Below are 12,751 nucleotides of genomic sequence, written 5' to 3'. Positions count from 1 at the left end.
GGAGACATCCCTGTCTGGAGTGGCAGTGGGTGACACAGAGAGTATTAAAGAAGCAGAATCATAACTGCGGTAGCCAAGGGTAACAGTTCATCTAAGCACATGGTGGCAGTCTACCTGTGATCATGTGTGTGGCAAGGGCTAACAGAATGGTTAACCTTGCACCGTGACGGCCCTTCTCAGCCTGCTGGTGCGTGAACTGTTGCTGAGCGTGCTGGAAAGTCTATGCACAGGGGTGCAGACTGAGAGGGTGTTCGTTGGTCATTTTTAAAAAAAATAATAATTTTATTGTCTTTTTAATGTAATAATCCCCCAAGAAAACCTTTGTAAATACATGTAGGATATATAAAGCAGTAGTTAGCATGGTAGATTCCAGAAAGAGGAAAGCAAGCAATCACAAATGCTCAGATAGCAGGAAAGTTCTGGCTACCACTGGATACTAAGATTGCCACTTTTCAAAGAGGCAGCCATTCTAAATATAAAAAACACAAGATTTTCAAAGCATCTATAGCAAAAAATGTACAAATACGTAAATTGATTATCTGTAAAATATATATTTATGAATAAAAGCAAGATCATAAGCTAATCATCATAAATATCTGCACATGATTTTGGTAGAACAGACATAAAGGACATTTACAACATCTGGTCTAACCTAGCCTTTCTAGACCTTTTAACATAGGGTAACACAATCTGCTTATTCAGGAGTATAGTGAGAAATAAGACCCTTGTAAATGTTAATGATAACATACCGATATTTACATCATATTATCCTCCATTTAATACAAGTTGTCATCAAATAAATAACAATAACCCACACATAGAGAAAATAAAACATTAAAAAATAAACTTTTGTTACCTTACAGGCCCTGCCTTTACTTCTGACCAGTTTTAACTCCACAAAGCAGAAAATAAATAAACGTTGAGAAAATTAGTTTGTCACCTTTTTTTGGGAGCTCCGTTGTTGATCCTTTCTGTGGGGAAAAGCTAGAAGGAGGCAACAGTCAGAAAGACATGTTTCGGGGTCACCACCTTAAAGTAGAGTCTTCCAATAAAGAATTGGAATTCTTTTCCTTTCCTGGAAACTCCTCCTGACGGCGTACACATAAGTAATCCTGCCCACATTACCCCTCCAAGGACCACCTTTTCCACAAGGAATAAAACTTACCTTCCACTTACCTTCCCGTTCCGTCTTAAGTCTTGCGACAGGACCAGAGAGGGTCCGTCAGGAGGAGTTCCAAGGAAAGGAAAATTACAGATAAGTATGACAACAATTTTCCCTATTCCTGGTTCTCCTTCTGACGGCGTACACATGGGATATGAAGGGTTAAATAAGTATTGTTTCAGGACTGTATAGCTAGAGCTAATGTGAGCCATATACTTGTATAAGGAGTTGTATTGTGTTTTATGTCTACTCAGTAACCAGATGGCGAGAATTCTTTGGAATGCAATGTATCCCTTGTAGGCCTTGTATGCCTTGCAATGTATCAAGTAACACTATATATGGCCAAAACTTAAATAGCTGTACGTAAATAGCACAACCCCTCATATACCTATGTGTATAAAAAGACCACCTTGTCAAATAAAGATCAGAGAATATTCCTAAGACCATACCGTGTGTGTGTGTTATTGGAATATCCCTCCAGACGTCTGTCTTTGTGGGTAAAGGAGAAGTCAGGGTGCATTCGAGGAACTAGAAGTAGAGGTAGATGAACTCAGAATCTGTGTTCGGAAAAACATTCAGTCTGTAATGTTTGATGAAGGTGTTGTGAGTCTTCCAACTTGCTGCTTTACAATTAGTCTCTGTGGAAACTTTTGCATGCTTAATTGTCTCTACTATCCAAAAAGAGATGATCCCTGTCAGGGCTGCTTGACCCCTCTTTGGTTCACTGGGAAACACAAACATGTTGTCCATCTTTCTAACACCTTTAGTTCTTTGAACATAAGTGGTAATTATCTAGACCATGTCTAATTTACTCGAGTCATCCTTTTTAGCCATTTCTTCATTTGTTTGGTTCATTGATGGTAATACTGCTTCCCAGTTTATGTGGAAAGCTGAGGACACCTTTGGAAGAAACTGTGGAGAAGGCTCCAAATACACCCCTTCTGATGAGACAGAATAATAAGGCCCTCCAGTTGAGAGAGATTGCAATTCTGATACCCTGCTGGCGGATGTAATAGCCGTCAAGAACACAGCTTTCCATGTCAGTTTTTCTATTGAACAAACTTCCATTGAATGGAAGGGGTTTAAGCACTAAAGATAAGTCCCAAGATGGGAAAATAGGCCTTACTGGTGGCCTGACTTTACTGCCCCCTATGAGGAACTGTTGGTTCTGTGGTAGAGAAACCTTTTTCAAGAGACATTATTAGGAATCTTTTCTATATTTTGAAGTAGGTTTTGTTGGTTGTCGATTTCCTTGCCTTTAAGAGAGTGTCTGCTACTTTCTCAGACACACCTGCCGCTAAATACCTCCTCCCAAGTCCCCTGCACAAGCAAGTCCCTCTGCTAGTAGAGGCCAAGGGGAAGACATCAGCATCTGAGTCATTAGGGCGAACCAGGGCCTTTCTCGGCCAATATGGTAGTATAACTATTGCCTGGTTCGCATCTGATGGAGAATGGGTCTTGAGCCCATGCCTGTTTGCATTGGAACCTGGTACAGAATCTTGGAAGCTGAGCGTTGTTGGGTGTAGGGAGCTGAGGAATTTTTACACATACTTTAAATATTATCCAGGGAGATGTATGTTGCCATATGACTTGTAACCCCTCTAAAATACCATACTGTAGGATGACAGTACTACAGAAAATCACTCAGCTTCCTCAATTTATGTATGCCCAAGTACCTGAAGCTGTCTATTTGTATTTAAAGGAACAAAGGTATGAGGTCAAGTAGTTATCCTTTTTTGAAGGATAAAAAGAGGGAAATTTAAGGAGCTGAGGAATTTTGCTGAGTCTTAAAGTTGATTATTTTGTGCTTATGTTATGTTTTGTAGATGATTGAATTATGTTGAAACTAGTTGTACTCTTTTTATCAGTAAACTAACGTCCGCTCCCCCCTTTTGCCTTAAAACTTTCCTTTTCCTCCCTTTGTCCATTTATCTGTTCCCTTGACAAAAATATTTGGTTCTAAGAGAACCGCAATGACCTTTGTCATGTCTGCTAGTTGTCTGTAGTCATGTGATCATGCACTGATCATGCCTTTGAACTGGTATATAAACTGTGTGCAAACAAAGTTTTAAGAGTGATCTAACTACACATTGAGTTGCGTGTGTTAAGTTCCCTGCCATCGCTGTAAACAAAAGTCATCAGGAAGAGGAACAATTGATCTAGGATCAAAAGGAGATCGCCTTAACAATTTGGTGTCAGAAGTGGGATATCTACCTACCTTACAAAGACCAGGATCGGGTAAGTGGAAATTTTCTTTTCTACCTCTGCCCTCCCCTGTGTCCCTGTAGATATCTTACGAACCTAAGCACTGTGGCAGTGTAGACTCCCTCATAGAAGGGCTGGATCCTTAGTTAGGAAGATTTAGGAAATATTTTATTGAATTTGTGCACACTGATGGCTTCTGTTTAATGTATACAGTATAAGAATTTTCATGTCAATAATTTAGAAGTGTAAGAAATATTGTTAATAAGATACATGTGCTAATCTGGTTGCCAACGTGAGGTTGGGTCAATCCTCACCTAAGCTGCATTTTGGTAAGCGGTCCTGGGAACAGGACGTCAGCGAGCACTGCAGCTACCTGCTGAACTAACAATAACTGTGTACAACCGTCTGATATTTATACTGTAATTTATACTGCAACTATGGGGAATTCCCAAGGTAAGGGGAATTCCACAAAGGAGGAACAGCTCCCAGATCCACATTAAAAACATGTAAAGAAACGCATTAAAATCAGTCAGAAACTTAAACTCACAGCCATGTCACCCAGTGATGAGGATATTCCTTATAATATTTATTTATATATTTAAATAGGTACAGGACTGTATAACTAGGGTTAATGTGAACCAAATACTTGTATAAGCTATATTTCTATATAAGGAGTTGTTTTTTTCTTCTCTTTCTGGCTACTCAGCTTAACTGTATCAAGATGGCTAAAAAATCGACATTATTTACGAATACTCTTGTAACCATACTCATCATGTGTGTGTGTTATTGGGATATCTCTCCAGACGTCTGTCTCTGTGGGTGACAGAGAAGTCAGGGTGCATTCGAGGAACTAGAAGTAGAAGCAGATCCTTTCAATATTCCAGGGGAAATTCCTGTTGATTGTGTTAAGTGCAGAGCAGGAGACTTACACTACCCCTTTTACATTACATTTTAAAAACGGCAATGAAAACTTGAAAAGCCCTGACCTCTTCCCACTGGAAGGATCATTCACTAAATTCCATATTAGTTGTATCTTAGGAATGTGTCTCAGTATTCAAGATGGGGATATAAATAAGATCCACAAGTTCCCGAGTGGGACCGACAATACATGAAGGCTTGCGAGGAAGTCTTGTATACTTTGAAAAAGTATTGGAAAGATTACCCCCGTAAAGAGAAAACTGTTGCTCAAATCACATCCTCTATTCCACTCCCTTATACAGCCTTATACCCACAACTAACAGCAGAAACAAAACAGAGAACACAGGAGATGAGGATTACAAGCACGATATCTAATACAGTCCATGCAACAACAAACTGTAACACAGGATTCTCCCTCAGCCCCTCCTCTTCTTAACAAAACAATCACTAAGCAGTCAAAGATATTATTACCATCCCCCAATAGTCCTACATCACCCAGCAGCAGCGACTACACACCATCCGCTGTTGTGTATTAAACCCCAAAAACACAGACACAGACATGCCCAACCGACAATACCAAGGTGAATTGAGAAAAGGTTAACTCAAAGGTAGGCTCAGTAAAAATGCCTTTTATTACCTTGGGAGATCAAATTGTTATTAAACCAATGAGGACACAAGACCTCAATGACATTATTAAAAACGCCCCATATTACTGTAAAACACCTGCAGCCATTATTTAAAAAGAATGGTACAAAGCCAGCAACTTACAGTAAGACATTAGACTTATCATTGAAGGAGTAACAGGATACACAAATTTAGATGACTGAGGTGTAGATTTTGGAAAATACCAGCCCTAGAAAATACATTCTCCAGATGAGACCACTGGGAAGTATTATCCCCTCATTACTGAGCAACAATATCGAATTATGTGGGGAGGAGACTGGAGAAGTGCATAAATAATTTGTTAGGATACATGGAGATAGAAAATCAGTGGCATGGAGATAGAAAAGCATTAGCGTGCAACCAGAAAGCAGGAGAAACACTAAGTGATTATGCTCGAAGGTTTAGGAAAGTGTGGAAGGAAGAGGCAGATCTAAGATTAGGAGGAGATTTGAATGTTGTTTTTACACAGTCACTGGTTAATGGATTAATCTCTGAACATGCTAAAACTGCCAAAATGATTATCGATAATTGGAGCATATTAACCCCGCAGGATATAATGGGACAATTGTTAACTAAAGATGCGGCAGGATGTTTTGAAATAACTAAACTATCAAAGCCCCATGTGCAGGGAGTCCATTATTCAGGGAAAACTGGAGGGTATAGAGGAAAAGGTGGAGGCAAAGGAGGTGAACAGGAAAGGAATGACAGTAGAGGATGTGGAAATGTTAGAAGGAATCAAGCATGTTTTGCCTGTGGACAGGAAGGTCATTGGGCCAGGGACTGCCCTACACCCCAACAGCAGTCAGTACAACAGGAACCACAAAGCAAGCCAATGCAGCCACATTCAGCTCACAATTACAACCACCCTGCCCCAAAGTACCCCATACAATGGGGAGGCAAACCACATCAAGCATAGGAATGCCCACAGGAAGAATCCACCACCACTATGTTACAGATCTCTGACCAGGCTGATGAAAACTCAATAATCAAATTAGAAGTAGGACAGTTCCTGATAAACTTCTTAGTAGACACAGTAGTGACTTGTTCTGTCCTCCGATCCTGGTCAGGTCCATTTACACCTAGTGGGCCCTCTGTGAGAATAAACAGCCCTACACAACGCACACCTCATATTCCCACATGTACTGTACATGGAGAATACACATCACTCATTCAAGGTATTACCTAGTTGTCCAGTCAACCAGTTAGGAAGAGACCTGATGGGATCTCTGGGATTGTCACTTTTTGTTGACCCAAAGGGAGGGAATAATGTCAATACAACCTTGCAACTGCCCTTATTGGTTTTTCCGGTTCCTGACAGCACATGGTTCACTGGACCATATGACGTGGGATTCTTGGACTGCACCCCATATACAGCACTCACAAAACCACATACACCAATATACCAAAAGCAGTACCCTTTAACTAAAGACAAGGAGGATTCCTTAGCACCCATGATTCAATCTTTCTGCCAGCAAGGCATACTTAAGAGAACCTGCTCTCCTTACAATACTCTCCAGTAAATCCGTTCAAAAAGCCAGATGGCTCATACCGTTTTACACAGGATCTCAGAGCCATCAATGAGCTGGTTACACCCCTGACACCAGTCATGTCAGATCTTAATACCATCCTTACAGCAGTACCGCCCGAGACCCAATTTTACCGTGTTAATGATTTGGCCAATGCATTTTTCTCAATACCATTATCGCCTGAGACTCAGCCCCCTATGGCTTTCATTTTCATGGGACAGCAGTACACCTGGTGTTGCTTGCCCCAGGGTTTTGTTGACTTACCTGCAGTTTTCTCAATTGGCCTCCAGCAGGTCCTTGCCAACTAGCAGGCGTAGCATGGTTCCACTTTATTATGTGTTGATTTACTATTGTGTAGCTCCTCGCAGGAGGCATGTCAGAAGGATACTGTTTCATTGTTGTGTTTTTTGGGAGAAGAAAGACAAAGGGTCACATTCCTGGGAATGCTTTTAACCCCAGGGTCCCAGCTGCTAGACCCCAGCCGTGTACATTCCTTTACCAGTCTGCCTTGCCCACAGACAAAGAAACAGCTGCTCAGCTTTCTTGGCATGATCAATTTTTGCAGACACCGGATTTCTGACTGCTCGTATTGGGACCACCCCCAGTGCCCCTAACAAAATTCAATGATCTGATGAAATGACTTTCATCAGAAGCATATGGGGTGTTAAAAGAATCCCTGACCTCTGCCCCTGCATTTGGAATGACGAATTTTATTGTGCACAAAGGTTGTACGGGTATGAATTATCCTAACATCCACTGCATGATTAAGTGTAAAATATGCTCCTGCTACCAGCGGTCCTGACCCTGTGCTCAATGCCCTCTTAGGTCTTAAAGGGCCAGAGGATGAAGTGCCAGAGTCACACTCATGTGTCACTGAAATACATAACACATCAACACCACGTTCAGACTTATTCACAACACCCATTCCTCTAGCGGAAAATGTTTTTGTAGATGGGTCTTGTTCCCGACCCTTTGTCAAACTAATAGCTGGATTTGCCATGGCACAGGTCCCAGACACAGTCCTTGAAGCCGCCCCACTCTCTGTTAATTCTTCCCGAGCCACAGAATTGATAGCACTCACTAGAGTTTGTGAAATGATGGAAGGAAAAGCTGTAGACATATTCACAGACTCCCACTATGCTTTTGGAGTTGGAGCCATTTGGCAGAGAAGAGGTTTTACCACAGCTGATGGAAAACCCATTCAGCACTCCACATTCATTTCAAAACTTTTATAAGCCATTCACCTCCCCAATAAAATAGCCATTGTCATATGTCAAGCACATACTTCTTCCAATTCCTTCAATGCCAGGGGCAACAAACTGGCAGATTTTCATGCCAAAGCCGCTGCTCAGTCTACCACACCCACCACTAGGCCCCCTGATACACTTCTGCTCTCCATCCCAGCTTCCACTGAAACCAACACACTTCTAACACAATTACAGTCCTTTGCCACCCCACAGGACATTGAATTCTGGGAACAGGAAGGATTGTCCTTAGATTCCTTTGGAATCTGGTCAAAAGGAGGGATAGTAGGGCTGCCCCACATAGTACCACACAGTACCCCTCATTGTTTTTCAAATCAATGGTATAGGAAACAAAAGCATTAAAACCACAACACAAGAAATAAACAAGCAATTTTGTGCCTAGAATTTAGAGGAACACACACAGGCCATACTTTCCCGTTGTTTAACATGTGCTAGAAATAACGTGCAAGGAAAGAAGGCAGGACAACATGAATATTTGTTACCTCCACAGGGTCCATTTCAAGAGTTACAAATTGACTTTACACACATGCCAAAGGCTTCCAACGGATGTCAGATAATGTTAATGATTACAGATTCAGCAGATGGGTAGGTACTTTTGTGGTCAGGAAAGAAAATGCAAGGACAGTAGCTTAGATATTATGCAAGGAGATCATCCCCAGATTTGGATCCCCAGTGAGAATTAACTCAGATGTAGTGCCCTGGAGCAGGGAGTACTTTGACATTTGGACATTCACCAATATATGCAGAAAAGTTTGGACCCAAGCAGCCTCCCCCTGAGGTTTGGTCCATTGCCCCAGGGGACACTAGTTTAACTTCTTACATTCCCGCTCCACATGACCAACTTTTTGACATTTACAACATATCGGTTGGCCACTGGCATCAAACTGGTCAGTGGGTAATCAACCATAATTCCTAGGATTACCATTAGAACCATATCTCGGTCTACCTCTAGGGTACCAAGTACCTCCATCAGGCTGGCGGCTTTGTTTCATGCCCTGTACCTTTTTTTGTAACTGAACATTTTTTGCAAGCTGCAACACCAACTCCTTCAAGTTAAGATCGGTATTTTCATCACATTTCTTAACATTAGACTCTACTGGTGTGCTCCTTTGTTAAGACATAATGGCACAATTATAACCTGGGTCTGAATCAGAACCCAGTATCTTTACTGCAAGCTCCTTAAAGTCAAGGAATGGCATATCAGGGTGTTGTAATGCAAGAACTCTCTGGGTTTTTACAGCATGTAGTCTGGCACCCTCTATAAACTGGTCTTTCAGAGTCCGGCCTGGATTAAGTACCTCATGTGGACCCATGTGCTGGATGGTATGCAGAGCTTCCTGGAGGCTTAGAGCAAAATCTTGCAGGTTTTCACCCATCCTTTGTTTGCGGCTAAAGAAATGCATTTTTAACTCTGATAATGTGCGCCTGTCAAACATGCTGGCAAGTCTGTCTTAAATTTGGACAGCAGTAAGTATTTCAGTACTAGGCAATGACTTAACCTCCCTTAGGGCTGCTCCCTCCAATTGACTTATCAACATAGCGACTTTCCGGTCATCATTAAAGGCAATCATCATGTAAATGGCACTGATTTGATCCCTAAAATTATTGAGGCCTGTAGGCTCGCCTCCATATTACAGTAACCATGGTGCACCAAAATAATATGGTACTGACAAGGGTATTGTTGGAGAAGGGCTAGAAACCCCAGAACTGGCAGGCATTCCACGGTCTCCATCTACTGACATGGCAGAAAAATATAGTAGCACTATGAGGCAGTAACCCAGTCCCTCACTAGCAAATCTCTAGCTAATAATGCAGGTAACAGTCTCACTAGCACAGGCACTTGCAGAGCCCACAAGGGGAACACTTACAGTACAGATGCCTAAATGTTGCTGGTTCACCTTAGATAAGGGCTGGACATTCCTGTAGTTGCCACTGACTGTCTTGGTCCACTGGAGCTGGATCCACAACAACTGCTGATGCTGGACCGTATCCTGTTCGTGATGCCAAATTGCAGTGGCCGGGTTTGGGGTGTCCCAACGCTATGCTGGGTCCCCCGGACACCGTCGAGGTGCTACCATGTGTTGCTGCTCTCCGGAAGGGATGGTAAGGCATGGTGCACCCCAATGGCAAATAAGTCCAGAGAGTCAGGGTCTGCAGTCAACCAGGATGCTGTTTTACTGGAGGAAATCAGGTACAAAACAATACAGGCGAGGCATTAGGCTGGCTTCTCCAGTCTCCTCCCTGGCAGAAGAAGGGTTTGATGCCGAGGAAAGGCCCGAGCTAGCTGTCCCTCTTTCTCTTCAGAAGGCTGGTACCCTGGTCCAAGGCTGGTGGATCCAGGGTCTGTGGCAGCGTATCCCCATCTCAGCGCCTTCTTCTGGTCACTCAGTAGTCTGGCAGAGTCTTCTCTTTCTAGCACTGTTCCCTAACTGCAGCACACTAGGGGCTCTGACTGCTCTCCTTATATACAGTTTTTGCTAGACTAGAACATTCTAGAGGGTGGAGTGGAGAAGATCAGCACAAAAAGATACCTTGTTTCAGCTCTCGTCTGGTATAGACTTACATTAGACTTCAATGATACTCAATGGCAATGACTCACCAGGTTTTCCAGACAAAAACACATTTCCAAACATAACAACAGATCTAAAACCAGACATTTTAAAAGTTCATGTTGTCTGCTTTTTGGTGGTAAACAAGTCTGGATTTTTCCCTCCAAAACATGGTCTTCTTTAAACTCTATGGCAGCTGTGGAAAATTACCAGCTTCTCTAACACTCTTTCAGTATTCATTAACCCTTTCCACAGAGCCATGAAAATACAGTGATAATGAACAGGATATATACACAACATATAAAATGCAGTTACACAGTATTAAACAGTTCAAGTAAACCATTTTCAGTGAAATAAAGTATGAAGTTTTAACTTTGCATAGGGGAAATAGGCAAATGTCCACAAATGTCCAAACGTCAAAGTACTCCCTGCTCCAGGGCACTACACAGACAATGGCACTCCATTCACTTTTAAAGTCAAGCAGGAGATTAAAAATATGATGAATATAGAATGGAAATTCCACATCCCATATCACCTCCAGAGTGCTGGAGTAGTAGAAAGGAAGTAGGAAAGGAATAGGGCATTGAAAGACAAACTTAGGAAAGCAACTGGAGGGACATTCCATACCTACCAGCCGTGCTAGCAGAAATAAGAATGACACCCAATTCAATTAATAAGCTATGACCCTTTGAAATTTTAATGGGGCGCCCATTCCCCACCCAAAGAACCCCTTATCTTACTACCGGGAGACTTACAACAAATTCAGGATCAATATGTAGCTAAGCTAATTGAAAAATTAAACAGCAACTACTGAGATATCTCTCTCTTTTCCTCTCCCTACAGATCAACTGACACACCCATTCAAGCCCGGAGACGTAGTGTTGGTCAAAGCTCTGCACAAGCACAAATCCTTGGATCCGCCCTTTGGACTGCCGGTCACCGTGCAAGCCTACACTAGAAAAGCAATGCTGACCAGTGGAGGACCCACCTGGAGATACACTTCAAGAGTGAAAAAGGCACCGCTGATCCAGAGCCAGGATGATGCTTCTTGATCCACAAGTACGAGCCCGGATGGTTGTCTGCAGTTTTGGTCGCCTGAGGGTTATATTCTGTCTTGTATGGGTCACAACAACTTGCCACTATCACCCTCAAGATTTGCCCTTTATTTGTCTCCAATTACGCCATAGCCTAAAGAATGACTCTACCCTGTCTATGCACCGGCAAGGATTTGAGTGACTGAACTGACTTCCGTGGTAACATATGGGAACATCTTGCCAAAGAAATATATAATAGCTCTAGTTTTTGCTTATCTGATATGCATAGTACTCAAGATATGTTAAAATCTTGTTTGATTGCTGTCTCCACTCCAGTCAACATACTGCTTAGAGTCTTTAGCAATATCTACAATGACACTGATGTTACTGAAAGTGATATACGTTTACTTTAAAACCTGTATAACTTTTGAAATAACTGTAAAACCTAAGATTCCCCAGAAAAATTTACAATATTTACACATACTTTAAATATTATCCAGGGAGATGTATGTTACCGTATGACTTGTAACCCCTCTAAAATACCCGACTGTAGGATGACAGTACTACAGAAAATCACTCAGCTTCCTCAAGTTATGTATGCCCAAGTACCTGAAGCTGTCTATTTGTATGTAAAGGAACAAAGGTATGAGGTCAAGTAGTTATCCTTTTTTGAAGGATAAAAAGAGGGAAATTTAGGGAGCTGAGGAATTTTGCTGAGTCTTGAAGTTAATTATTTTTGTGCTTTTGTTAAGATTTGTAGATGATTGAAATATGTTGAAACTAGTTGTACTTTTCTTATCAGTAAACTAACGTCCGCTCCCCCCTTTTTCCTTGAAACACTCCCTTTGCTCCCTTCGTCCATTTATCTGTTCCCTTGACAAAAATATCTGGTTCTAAGAGAACCGCAATGACCTTTGTCATGTCTGCTAGTTGTTTGTAGTCATGTGATCATGCCTTTGAACTGGTATATATACTGTGTGCAAAAAAATAAAGTTTTGAGAGTGATCTAACTACACATTAAGTTGCGTATGTTAAGTTCTCTCCCAACGCTGTAAACAAAAGTCATCAGAAAGAAGGACAATTGATCTGGGATCAATAGGAGATCACCTTAACATTGGGTGATGCCATCAAGTCTATTATTGGTGTTCCCCACTGTTGGAAAATTGGGGGTAGGTATTTGGGGCTTATGGACCATTCTTTTGGATCTGCAAATGACCTGCTCAAAGCGTCCTCCAAATGATTCTGTTTCCCTGGAAGGTATATTGCTGTCAGATCTAGTAAATGTCATTCTGCCGAACCAAAGATCTTTGCTGCTATCTGCAAAAGTCGTCGGCTTGTTTCTCCTTGTTTTGCAATGTAAGCCACTGTGGTCTTTTTGTCTGACATATTCTTCACCCTCTTGTGCTCTATGTACGTAGCAAATGTTTTT

At 41.9% G+C, this 12,751-nt stretch overlaps 1 long non-coding RNA gene across 1 annotated transcript in view; it reads left to right on the top strand.

Annotated features, from left to right (window-relative positions):
- Window positions 1-12,333, top strand: part of LOC140323295 (uncharacterized) — a 14,480-nt gene extending 2,147 nt beyond the window's left edge. Inside the window, exon 2 of the long non-coding RNA XR_011919330.1 lies at window positions 11,132-12,333. This is a non-coding gene — a long non-coding RNA (uncharacterized lncRNA). The remainder of the gene's footprint in view (window positions 1-11,131) is intronic.
- The last annotated feature ends 418 nt before the right edge of the window (window positions 12,334-12,751 follow it).

Source organism: Pyxicephalus adspersus, chromosome 2 (assembly GCF_032062135.1).
Source record: "Pyxicephalus adspersus chromosome 2, UCB_Pads_2.0, whole genome shotgun sequence".
Taxonomy (NCBI): Eukaryota; Metazoa; Chordata; class Amphibia; order Anura; family Pyxicephalidae; genus Pyxicephalus; species Pyxicephalus adspersus.
The sequence above is the reverse complement of the archived record's forward strand: the minus strand, read 5'-3'. Positions and strand labels throughout refer to the sequence as shown.